This window comes from Lissotriton vulgaris, chromosome 11 (assembly GCF_964263255.1).
Source record: "Lissotriton vulgaris chromosome 11, aLisVul1.2, whole genome shotgun sequence".
NCBI classification, from domain to species: domain Eukaryota; kingdom Metazoa; phylum Chordata; class Amphibia; order Caudata; family Salamandridae; genus Lissotriton; species Lissotriton vulgaris.
The window spans coordinates 543761062-543774944 of NC_141699.1; positions in this window are offsets into that span (position 1 = coordinate 543761062).

Genomic DNA, 13883 nt, shown 5'->3' on the forward strand with positions numbered 1-13883 from the left:
TCTGAAGAGAAGAAGAATAAATACATAAAAGTAAATATCAGTATTTGTAAAGCGCACAGCTACCTCCGAAGAGGTGTCCTGGTGCTGGGGGCCGTCAGGAAGATTAAGCGAGCTATTGCCCAGAGTCAAAGGTGCTGGGCTATCCTGCCGCCAACGATGGGGATCGAACCATGATTCCCCGTGTTCTGGAGTTTGCCACCCTGGCCGCTGCACCAAACCTCTTCTTGAGGGAATAGCTGAGTATCTGAGGTCGCTGCCTAATGCTGAGGTTGATATACGTGGCGCGCTTGAGTCTTGATGTAGCGAGGTAGACGAGGAGCTAGCACTGGACCCGAAGTACTGCCAGTGGAAGAACCAGGGACAGAGGCCGTAGCCGGAACCAGAGAGTCTTGAGATCAGAGTTTTCTCCCTTCCTTTGGCGGTAACCCCTTTGCGAAGTGGGCTACTAGTGATGGCCAGTTTGGTGGATGCAGGGTTAAGACTGCGGGCGGGATTGATGATTTCCTGCTGTGTTTGAAGGGAGATCTGCTCCTTAGCGCGTGACCATTGTGTTGGGGTCAGGATTGTGAACCATTCCGGCCGCATCGCCCCCTTGCAGGGGGACCCCGGTGAAGAAGGGCCCTTGTCGTCTGAGTCTGTTGAAATTTGAAGGAGCCGTTTCACTTAATGCAAGGAGCGGATAGCTTGGCTCTTGCCTTCCCATGAGAAAATCAATGCGAAGGGGTAGCCCTATTGATATTTAATTCTAAGATCCCGTAGTTTGTTTCTAATAGGCTTGAATTCCTTAGAGCTACGGAGTGTGAACAGGCCGTTGTCCTGAAAGACTTGAATGCGATGGCCTTTGTACGTCAAATTTGTTTCTCCCCGTATCTTCTGAAGGAACTTCTTTTTCTACAAAGAAATGCACGTGGTAGAGGATATCTGGGACAAAGCCAGGACAATCTCTGGGGCTAGCAACTCGGTGCGCTCTATCAAGGGCCGGTGGAGAAGCACCATTGTCTGCTCTGATTGTGTGTAGATGGTCAGCGGTAAAAGCCATAATATCTTGCATGCCGCGGGACCCTCCTAATGCGGAGATTATTTTGTCGGCTTCTATTTGGTAAATCTTCTTGCTTCAATTGCAGGTTAATATGCTGGTCTTTCAGTTCGGCCATTTTATGCTAATTGTTCTCAAGGTATTCGCGCAGGTGTCCATTGTGTGCTCGAGGTCGTCCACCCGGCCTCCAATTTCGGTGACATCTTGTCAGATTTCTTGTAGGCAGGAATTAAATTCACTCTTGAGTGATCCGATTTCAGCCTTGATTTCTTGTAGAAAAGAGGTAATGAAAGCCTGGTTAATCGGGGCTGTCATCAGTTCTTCTACCGAAGAGGAGGCATTTGGCGAATTCGAGGCAGGCTGCGGTTGAAGGGTGGATTTCAACCATATGGATGCCACCAGATTGTCTATAGCTGGAGTAGGTGCGGAGTCTTTGCCCATTTTAGGGCACGGCATGATGGAGGACGGCTTTTCCTGAATGTCGCGAATCATAAGAGAAGACCTAAGATACTAGGGGAGGAGGTGCTGGCTTTGTGGCCAAAAGGCCTCTTCAAGAATGTTATGGACTAGATGTGACAGGGTAGTTGAGGGTTGAGACCCTATCCGTGCCAATGAGTGGTCTTGAGTGCCGTAAACCGTCTGGGAACCATCCACGTCTATAGAAGTGGTAACCCCCAGAGATCCAGGGGAAGACTTGGGGAAAGGCTCCAAGATGCTGAGCAGGGAAAGGGAGGGGTGAGTAAAGTCAATGGGTGGGATCCACAGCCAAGATCCCCAGCTCGGGAGCCAGAAGGTGAAGCGTAGGTATGGAGGCGCACAGGGTCTAGGGGTGTAAGTTCAGGTTTAAGGAAGATCCAGCAGTTGGGGAGTGGGGGAGCAGAAGGCCCTGCTGCGCGATTGCAACAGGCGATCCCTCGCCCCCATGGCAACAGCCGGCGGCAGATGTGGCGGGCGGGGAAGGACCAGGGGCGTCCGCCCCAGTCGAGCGCTGCCATTTTCCCTGGAGACTGGTCACCAAAACTCCTCCACGCACAGGCCGCCCACCGCGTGTGAGTAGGCCAGCGGGGCCCAGAGCCAGATCCGCTACTTCGTTCTGGCAATCTGGTCTCTGGATCTTCTGTCCAGGGGGGCAGCCCCTCCGTCGCTGTGCCGCCCCCAGTTGGGCTCCCCCATGGCTGACTGCGGTGATAAAGCAGACTGCCGGTGTCAGGCCTCCCGACAGAGCCGAAGATGGCGGTCGCTCCTGGCGTGGGCGCATTGTCCCTCAGGGCCGGGAGTTGTCTGCAAGGTTTTCAGCAAGTTCCGGAGACTTCTGGAGCCCTCTGATGTATTCTCGGGGCCTCTCCCTTGCAGACAAGCCCACCAGCCTCGAAAATATTGGGCATATAAGCTGGAACGTGCCACGGCAAACTGGAGCTCACCGTACACACGTACTCGTCCATTCGTGACTTGGCCACGCCCCCCTGAATAGCATCTTTAAGCAACTTTCATTAGATTTCAGTGAGCAAGGGCCCATCACGGATCGTCATTGTCCATGATACAGAGATGGTAGTGTGCACATATTGCAAACTTAAGCACACAGGCTTTGCATAACTAGAAGGACAACTCACAGTCCCATTACAGCAGCCCATCTCCACTTCAAGTGTCTGCAAAGACCCTCGAGGATGTAGGGTGTCCACTCCACCCTAATACAATCAGGTGTCAGACCACAGTATTCACCCCATGGACCCCACATTTTGTTGTACATCTCTGGGCACCCCTGCCTCTGACAGGCATTTTTTATCTGTAATCATCCACGAGATTATATAGAGTACACACTCATCAACTTCAGGAGGATCTTACACCCCTCAAGTGGTGGGCTACATTACGTCTCACTATCATAAGGCTAACTTACATTGCAGCTTCACATGTATGGGAGGAGTATCTTCATTCCAGATACCCCCCAGAAGCTTGACATTGTTGTACATGGAAGTTTCCTCCACCCATGCTAAACTACATTTGATCCTATCACGGAAGGGTTATAAGTGGTACAAAGCAAAAGAGCATGAAGGTTCCTACCTCACTATCACAAACAGCAAACGTGTCCCATATATAGCTTCCAAGTAGAAAACTGCTTGTATTCTAAAAATAGAATGTTACCCTATTTTTGGGGGGATATTCTTGTGTCCCAATTGTCAGAAGGACCCAAGGAGTATTTATGAAAAATAAAAATAATGATCTTACATTCCTCCTCCAACCCCGCCCCAAAGCGGCACCTCTGGTGTCTTGCGTCATCATGGGTCATCTCGCTCTCATCAAAGAATCTTCTAATGGCAGATAGGCCCTCATGTGCGTTGGTGGTGCTTACAGGGAAATCGGGGCAAGGGATCCAGATAAAGTGTACAATTTATTTTTCCTAGTTACCGTGCTGAGCATCAGCACCTACAATTTATTTATTTATTTATTGCGTGATTTGAAAAAACCATTGCAAATACAAAACTTTTAAAAAAAGATTTCAAAACTTCATTTAAAATGTCATGTTCATAAAAACCAGTAGGGGTACCAATAACAGGTGAAGCTTGACAAAACGTTAGGCCGAAGGAGAATCGCAAACTGTGGGCACCTCACAGAGTTTTTTTGCAGCGTGCTCCATAAATCTTACTAGGGCACAGTTTAGTTTAGAGTTCCTAGGATGAAAGCAGGCCAGAACTGCTGCTCTACAGCTTCTGATCATTTTTATATTCCAATGATGCTTGAGTAGGCCCCGTCTCTCTGTCAGCAGTTTTGGGCACAGACAGATGATATGTATAATGTCTTCTTTGTGATTCCCACAAAGTCAGCATAGATCTCGTCCGTGTTCTCTTTTCCATTTTGACCAATGAACCAACAGGTTGATAACTCCCAGTCTCAATTTTAAAAACCTTAGTTTCGTTTGTGCACTGAAAGATATAGTAAGGTACGGCTGTGGGATTAACAAGGCCTAGGATTGAAGGGTCATCCACCCATGACTTCTTTTTGCAAGGGTAGCTTTATCTTCCACTATTGATAGTTGTTTGGTACTTATTTTCGCTAGCCTTTTGAATTCCTTCTGACTAGCGTGCAAGTTCCAGAGGTCATTTAGGCATAGGGTTGTTAGTCCTTTTGACCAGTAGTCGTGTCCTGCTCGCCATGAATTATTGTCAATACTGGCCCACAGATGGTGCCCTAGACTTCCCTCCTTTGATAACCTCAGTTTGTGACAGCACACAAGAAAATACATGGCTCTGGCCAGTGGTTGATTGCAGATGCCTAGTTCCAACCTAATTTGTGCCGGTGATGTATGGGTTGGTAATTTTAACACTGATCTATAGATCTTGGTAATGATTGTGTCCAGTTGGCCGCTGTCCAATCCTTTTAGAGCTTCACTACTGTAGGTTAGGGTAGGAATAATTTTTGCCTGAGCGACCTGTATTGTAGGTGCGAGAGTTGGGCCTTGTAGTTTCTTTTGAATTAATCCAATTGCAAAAGCAAGTGCCGCACCCTTCCTTTTTTGATCTTCTAGGTGGGATTTGTATTTATCATTATTGTTAAAAATAACTCCAAGGTACCTCTGGCAATTTGCTTCGACAATGCTTTCCTTATTCAAAGTCCAAGACAGTTTCTTAGCTTTCCGTGGATGAACTGCTAGGATTTTCGTCTTCCTGTTGTTAATGCGAAGCTCGTTATTATTTGAGTATTCAGAGGTAGCGTCCAGGAGCCGTTGCATTCCGATCTTTGTTTTGCTTAGCAGAACCACGTCATCAGCATATAGTAGGTTTGTCAATGACAGACCGGATAGTTTGGGAGCGTGGGAATTGACCTTATTGAGGGCTTCAGGAAGGTCGGCTAGAAATAGATTAAAGAGTGTCGGGGCCAAGACACAACCCTGTTTAAGGCCTTTTTTCGTCGGAATTGGGCGGGACAATCTTGAGCCGTCCCCGATCTTAATCCTGACCCATGTGTCCTGGTGTAGAAGTTGTATGGCTCTTAGGAGGTCACCTGGAATGTTGAGTCTGGACAACTTCTGCCAGAGCTTACCTCTGTTAACGTTGTTGAAGGCTGCTTGGAAGTCAATGAATCCCATATAGAGTGGGCAAGAACAGAACTTCGCTTGGTCAATCAGGCAGGAGAGGGTCATGAGATTGACTGAGGTGCCGGTGTTTGTTGTAAAACCTGTTTGATTCGGAGGAATTATAGAGTTGTCATCTGCCATGCCCTAAGTGAGTTGAGCAACTTTGCTTCATTGTCGATGAGTGCGATGAGGCGATAATTCCCTGGGGATTTTTTGTCCCCTCCTTTGAAAATCGGTGCGAGGATTGATCCACGCCAGGAGGGAGGTATGGTGTTGTTTTGCAGGCTTGAAATAAATAGGGTGCTTAATTTCGCAGCCCAAAAGGTTGCGTCTTCCTTGAACAGAGCTTGAGGAATTCCACCTGGACTAAGACCCCCATCCTTCCGTCCCTTTTTTATCATTTTTTCAATTTCAGCCTTCTGGACTATTGTAGGATTATCACTGCTTTGAGTCAAAAGACAATCTTTTGTTAGTGCCGTTTTGTGATCAACATAGGGTCATTCCTTCGTTAGGGAGTTTGCAGTGGTCAGATCAAATGCCCGGTCACTCTCTTTTTGTGCCGCTTTGTCCGCGGAGGGGAGACTTAGGTGGGTAATATACGCTTCCAGATTGTTGAAGTGAGAATGGAGGAAATTGACCCACTCTGTCTCCAGTATGCTCGAGGAGACAACTTTAGATGCGCGCCCGGATACGCTGTTAATTGTATGCCAAAACCTCGCAGAGTTGTTTGTTTTAATATCATGCTGCAGTTTGGCCCAGAACGAGTTCCATTGGCTTATGCGTAGCTCACGTTTCGCTTTCTTAAGATGACTGCAGGCCTCTCTCAATTTAATTATTTTTATGGGATCCATTGGATCAGTTTTTAAGGCCCGCCATGACCGATTCATGGATCTTGTTGCTGATTGTATCTCTGGATTCGAGCGGGGCGTGTGCTTTTGACCAGTTTGGATTGTATGCTTTATTGGTTTTGCGTATCTGTCAATGAGTTCAGTTGCATGTTGACCAGTTGGCGATTGTATTATTCGGGCTCCTACTTTAGCGCTCGATTATTTGTTTGGCCTCTGTTGATACTTGTTGAAAATTCTTGAAGGAGCATTTAATTCTTTTGAGGTTGATTGTAAAGCTCTCGGATGGCAAAGCCCTTTCTTCTTCGTGTTGTGTGAGACAGGTCCTCAGCATAATTTCTTGGGGACAGTGGTCCCTTTCTGTTCTGTTTCCAAGACAATAACCTGCTATTTGATGAAGCAATGAAAGGCTGACAAAGGTGTAGTCAATTAATGAAGTGCCTTTTTTCGATAAATAGGAAAAACGAGGAGGCTTGTCTGAGGAAAAACGCCCTTTTAAGGCTCTTAGGCCCAGATTTTCAAGGTTGCCTTGTAGAGAACTTCCATGTGGGTCGTCCTTGTGCCATCCAGGCCGGTCCTGCTGTGGTATCACCCAGATGCTGTCGTGTGATTTGGTGACCTCATTTTTTTTGAAGGTCTGACATTAACCACATGTTAAAGTCGCCAGTAAGTAAGATTTCTGGATTTAGAGGACCTGTTTGCAGTCTCACTACTGACGCTGTGGCTTCTTCTACAAAGGATTTCCTTGATGCTGTATTTGGACGGACGTAAGCGTTCATTAAGATTAGCCTCTAGCTTTGGCCTTTACTCGAAGTGTGAGAAATTCTCACACACTGGAGACAGTGTGATGAGCCCGAAAGGTCCCAGGAGGTGACTGCATTTTTTGTTGATATGTAGACTGCAAGGCCGCCACTCCCTCTTCCTGGACGATTCAGTTTGTGAGCTGGAATGTGATGAATTTTGAAGCCTTCTAGGTCCTGCGGTGCAGTGAGCCATGTCTCTTGTAGTACCAGTATATCGAAACCCCGAAAATAGGAAATTGTGGCGTTGTCCTCAAGTTTGCTTGTTAGGCCATTGATGTTCCATGAACAGATTTTAGGAGGAGTCGTTTTGTAGCGGTCCTCCCTGTTGGGCTGTCATGGTAAGAGTCTGGTTGTGTTCAGGGTGCCAGCCAACCATGACCATGTACCGGCCTCATCCGGATTCCTGGTTGATGTGATCCTGTCTTCACTTACTTTCCTCATTGATTGGTCAGGAATGGGGGTTTTGTTGTGTGCGCCCCTGAGGACGGAGTATACTAAACCCCTCCCCACATGACTGTGTTCCTCACCACGGCTTTCCTGTAAAACGTGTGGATAACCCGCTTCCCTGCCCGGTTGTATCAGTATTCCCCATTGCTTAAAGGTGTCGATTAACCCTAGAATGTTGTTCATTGCCTCTAGGGTACTCCAGGTGACCTTTGTTGATTCGTTTGATTGGCCTTGGCACGGTGCAATAAATTCTACCGATATTATGTCTTGTGAGGTTATTGCATTTGACAGTCCTGTCGCTTGAATCAGCTTTAAGATGTTACCCCGATTTAGGACGTCTTGGCTACCTTTAGACTTGTATTCTGGGTAGAAGAAGGTAAAGAGGGCATCCCCACTCAGCGCTGTGCTAATCGGCCTAGGCATTGCCTCTGTTTTTTCCGCATTGGACGTTTGAGCAACCTTTGTCAATGGGCCCGTGGAAAGGACCTCGTTTTGCACACTATCAAGCCTTTCATTATTTACTTGACCGAAAGCCCATTTTGCACTTGCTGGAAGTGCGCCCTGTTGATTGTTGACACAGCTAACTGTGACTACCTGCTTTGACATGGTGCCTCCAAGCTGCCTTGTCGCGAGACTTGATGTGTGGCTCTCAGCCTTTACGTTCTGCATGATGGGTGTATTTGGGGGAGCCATGTTGGTAGTAGTTATTTGCTCTTTTACACCACTGTGCACACTTTTTCCTAGAGGTGCCATTAATGATTTCTTTACTGTTGACGAAGGGGAAATGTCTCTCTTCCTTCTTTCACTGTCCTGGATGGTTGGTTGTACTTCCGTTATGGTTGCTGGATCAGGGGAGTTTTTTAGATAAAGTGTAAAACTCCCGATCACCTTCCCTATGGATGTTACATTTTTATTAGAAAGCTGGTGAGGAGAAGATTGAAAATCAAAGGTGGGATATGCAATCCACCATTAAGAGTCTTATATCCATTCAGCTCAACATGTTTTAGCCCTGTCAGTGGCCCTGTAAAGGGGTCCAGGGCTTTCTTCAGAATCGGAATCCTGCTTTCCCTACGGTGTGTATACACACACCTCCAGCACACATACTCCTGCAATACCAGTTTTAATTCTCTGCTGGAAGCAAATAATCGCTTAGCAATTGAATTTTGTGAGGTCCTATAAAATAAGATACAAAACACGAATGTGAACATTAGATTGTAGACATTAGAGAGAAATGTAAATAATATGTGACAAAATGGGACATGCAAAAACAAACACCACAGGGCGCTACCTAAGTTGGCAGCAACTGGTAAAACATGCTGTGCCAATCTTGTGTGCACTATAAATGCATGTGAAAACTGAAAACATAAAAATACATTGTGAGTTCCCACGCCTACTCACTCACTATGTGAACACTCATAGAAATGTTGGGCAACTCCATACAATTCCACTCACACAATCCCTTAACTTAACTTTGGGAGATGCAGGCACTCTGGAGGAGTTAACGAGGGGAGCATTGTAGTCACACACTACAGAAAAGATAGAGGTTTGAGATTCACTGTGCAGCAGCTGCAAAAACTGTAAATCTATAGGAAACCCATGGTGGCCACTTCGTCAACTGTGTCATCCCTATTTAAACCTATTCAGCATTCTTATGCTCCACCCGACAAAAGCGGGAGCCGATTCGCAGTGTCTATTTTAATGTTCCCGACAGCATTTGTTTATGCCGCTGCGACGTCAGCGCGCACCTAGAGTGGGCAACTGGGAAACTAAGTCACGAACGCAGCTGTCTTGGTCATGTGGTCAGGATCTCACATTGTAGAGGACCCAGACAACAGGATGTATGGAGGGGGGAACCATCGCAGAGTTGTCATTACATCTCCCTTGAGAGGCTCTGCAAATGTGCTGGACACTCATAGGAGTTCCTGCAAGTAAGGGATCATAAGTAAGTTCTGATAGTAGTGGCCTATTGGAAACAGACTGATTTTGGTAAAAATGTGTTATTGCAAAGGAGAGCATTTCAAATGGTAACGATGTAACACCCACAAAGATGCCATGCAGTCTGTCAAGTGTGCTCCACTATAGTGTCCACACAGGATCTCTTAAAAGTAACGGATCATGGGAAATATAGGGGCATATTATCAAGCAGGGCGTTCAAATTATCGCCGTTTTAGGGGCGGAAAACTGCTGCTAAAGCTGCGATAATGGGCTTAATAATATGCCCTGGAGAATTCCAATAGAAGCCCATGTGCTATGGGTTTCTATTGAAATTCACAAGAGCATATTATCAAGCTCATTATCGCCGCTTTAGCAGCAGTTTTCTGCCGCTAAAACAGCGATAATTTTTAATGCCCTGCTTGATAATATACTCCATAGTTCCGATATTCATGCCAAATAGGAAATAGGGTGATTCTGATCAAAAATTTGTCAATGCACAGGAGGGTTATGCTAAATGTGAGAGCTTTTCGGGGAGTCTCTCCCTTGTAAAACCATGCACAGTATAGATAGCTGGGAACTAATATCGCTATTGCTTGGTTAGAGACAAAAACTTACCGTAGAGCTGCGGCGATTTGTATCGCAGATAAACCTTGGTATTACCAAGCTTTATCGCAAATGCGATAAAAATCGGCCGCAATGCATGAATATCGCTGAAAAGTTAGTGATATTCATGCATTACCGAGCTAATGCTCTTAGCCATATTATCCACCTCCCATTAGATAACATGGCTAAGAACTGCTTAGGGCAGGTGTTAGCTTTTGGAGATATTCGCGCTTAGCGCGAATATCTCCAAAAGTTGGTAATAGAAGATAGGGATGTTAGCGACTGTTTCCAGTCGCTAACATCTTGGCACGCCCACTTTGCATGTCATTAGTGATAAATATCACTGACATGCAAAGTGGGGCCCAAGATGGTCACTATCTCCTACTAGCTGTCGTTAACTGGTGTTAGCGACAGCTAGGTAATAGGGAGATAATTTTATCTCCGCTTTCTTGGCTTTTAACCCCTTCGAAGCTAATGACGAGCTGGGCTCGTCATGGCGCTTACCTGCCGTGCGCGGATGACAAGGCCAGCTCGTCATGATTGATGGTGTTTTATATTTTTTAGCGCAGGACGGGAAAACGCCTAGCAGCCATGTGGTTAAAGCCAAAAAAGCGGAGATAAACCCCCTTGATAATATGCCCCGAATATCCTAACGACTCGAGTCTACCTATGTGTTGTATAATTTGCACTAAGCGTAACTGGAAACCACTATTGACTGGAATGGTGCTTTATGATGTTTTTTCCCACTAAATATAAAACTAACCCTGGGAGAGGGTTGCGGATATGGTCATGGGTAAGGTAGTGCGCTAAACGAGTCTTGCTGTTCAGCTGCTAAGGATGAGTATACCAGCTGCCAAGGCCATGGAGGATTGTACGCCAAACAAGTCTTGTTGTTCAGGTAATAAAAAATGGAGTAAGGCAACCACCAAAAGCTCTGATTCACATTCCTGTCACAATGATCATATTGGTGTAAAGAATGTGGTTAAAAATAATCATGTAATACACCATGTCAAAAAAATGTCTTGCTATTTTGTAATTTGTAACCATGGTATATCGTCATTCAAACCATGTACCTGTGTTCTAAGATGGTACACCCAGTGTTGCTCTCACTCGCGGAACACCTGGTTCATATTGCTAAATGGACTTGGAGTAATTTTTTCTAGTATTACCAACGTAATGTCCCTATCAGTGTGCTTTTGCCCCACAAAATGTTTAGTCATACATATTGCGCTCCTCTTACATCAAATGGTACTCCGGTGTTAACTAATCATCAACTGGATTTTTCGTCAGGTCATCCCAATGTACCCTAATTGGCACGGACATGTGATCATGTAGATGAAGTTCTCAGTATTGCAGTTCGTGTGATGTTTTATGATCCAGGGAAGGCTAGTGCCAATGTCTGTTTCTTCACATTGTTTTGTGAAAGGACAGCCTACATGTGTTCCACATGGGATATGGCCACTCACAGGCGGTGGGCCCCACAGAGTATCTGGAGCTCTCCGAGTGGCTTCAGGGGGACTATTTTGGGTGTGTACAAATGTATCATTCAGGTTTGTACTCCTTTTATATGACAACAGTGGAATAGGCCAGCCATTGCCGGTCCTGCAGAGGATGTTCCAGTGTTTCATAATATTTTTTTCATTGTGTTAGAAATTGGAGTAAACGTAGTAATGCACATGAGTGTGGTTGATTGTTCCTTATGGTATGTCTCTGGGATTCCTTCCCTATTATTGTTCTGTACACATATTTTGGCTGTTTTTATGATTCTTTTAGACTACTCAAGGACCCTCAGCTTGTTAGTAAGTCTACCTGCCTGTTCTTATAATGTATCAATATCAGTGCAATTGCGTATAATTCCTAGAAATTGTCCAACTGATAAGTTCTCCCTCAGCGATCTCGGATGGTGGCTATCAAACCTGAGTAAACAATCCATGGGCTTTTCATGGACTTTAGTTTCAGACTTATTGACTACGATCTTTATGTTTACGTGTAAAAAAGTGATGGTATCTTTACTGATGTTGATTATAAATTTAAGGAAGGATTCCCAATTAGTGATACTGAGTACAGATTCCATATCCCCATGCCAGATTATGAGCACATCATCGATGTATCAATGCCATATGACAATATTAGCGTTATATGGGTTATCTGAGTTGTAGATGTTGTCACACTCAAATTGATGTATGTACAACAAGGCCAGGCTGGGGGCAAAGGTGCTGCCCATCAAAGTCTTTTGTACCTGGTGGTATAATGTTCTGTCTTGAAATAAGTTCTCCGTAAGGGCCATTCTGACGCATTCCAAAACAAAATGAATGGAAGTGATGGTGTCAATATCAGTGTTTCTCATTATTGACTCTATGAACTGTAATGTCTGTTCCTGGGGGATACTGTATACCAGGGCCTCCATGTTCATTGTCGTCAAGAGGTCAGTAATGGAGGTCTTTCAACAGACAGAGCACATCCTTTGTATTCTTAATAAACAATGGCATTTCTTTTACCAAGGTCCTAAGGAACCAGTCACAGAACTGGGATAGTGGTTTGAGTATTGAGTTGATACACAAATGGTGGAGGGGCGGGGGGAAAGGGATAGTGTGGGCTGGGGGGGGGGGGGCGGGGGGGGGGTACATAATAAAATAAATACCACTTACCTCTTCTACCGGTCATCTCTCCTTCTCTCCTCCCTTATCCGGAGTCTGAGAACCAGGAAGCATCCAGACTGACCATAGCCAATCCATACTCCAATGCATCATTTTGATTGGTCTGAGCGCTGTGGATCAGCGCTCAGATGGGGACTGGGCATGTTCCTTGTGTAATGCTGCTTGGTGGGGAACATGCTAAGTGCGCATGACTGGCCAGTGAGACAGCCAAGTAGTCATGTGCACGTGGTGCGCACAAACCACTCCCCCTGTACCTCCAGCCCTGTCCACCCCTCACTCATCCCCGAACCTGCAAAAAATAAAATAATAACTATGTTATTATCTTTTTATTTTTCCTGCTCAAAGACAGTGGGGGGGACATTCTTTCGCCTTAGCGCAGGAGCCACCCCTTTCTGAAGTGACTGGGAGACAGAAGACAAGCATGAAGCCAGCCAGTTACTAAAATACAAATAATGAGTGAAACCATGCTTTCTGGTTTCAGCAGAGGATGGCTTTCGGACGAGCTGGGAGATAATCTGGAAACAAGTGGAAGGTCTCAGGACGCTGCTGCAAATACATCTGTGACTCTCTATGCAGAACAACACTAGAGACAGCACAACAAAGGTTTATGGCAATAAAGGATCAAACTAGGGAACCATAAAGGGAGGAAAACAATATTGTGAGGGATGCAAAAAGGAGGTGCAAACTATGTTGAAAGTGAGAAGCTAATGAAAATAAGTGACCTATTGCCAGGCAAAGACTAGATCCTAGAATAAATGCTAAATAGGGTTCTAGTACTCTTAACCTAGAATTTACCTTAACCCAGGAAGTGAGTGAATGCAGGTCTAATGCAGGGGCGGCTGGTGGATTTTGAAAGTGGTGGGGCGAAAAATCGGATCCTAGTATGACGAGCGAGCAAGCCCTAACTGCAAAAAATAGATTCAAATGGTGGCTTTTACACCAAATATTTACTGTAAATTGTTGCAAACACGGGGTCTAAATATAGCATTTTAGAATCAATCGTTTTTATTGAGTGGCACGACAACTCATAACACGGCTCAACTGCCTACATCCACTGGCAGGCTGAGCAAATTCTAGGAATAGCAGACACAGCGTTCAGGCCTACACCCCGGAGGGCGACTCGCGATGAAAGCTTCAGGTCGCAATAAGCAGCCAGTACAGATGCAAATCTACCACTTTTAAAACAGAGAAAACAGACAGAAAAAAAGCAACACCGACTCCCCCCACCTCCCGAACCGCCCTACCACCACCCCCAACCCACCTCCGCATCAGTCTCATATTCCTCCTCATACTCTCTACTGCCCCCAGGCCCCCCTTATCAGACAATCTTAGCAGCTCCCCAAGGTTCCAGAGGGATAAGTTGAAGAATCTGTAGGTACTTTGGACAAGTAACCTCCCTCAGGTCCCTAGACAGAAGACGCGGGAATGGACCCCATAGTTCCGCGTATTCAGCACCCTTCCCATCCATAGTTAAAGGTGCCAAAGTCT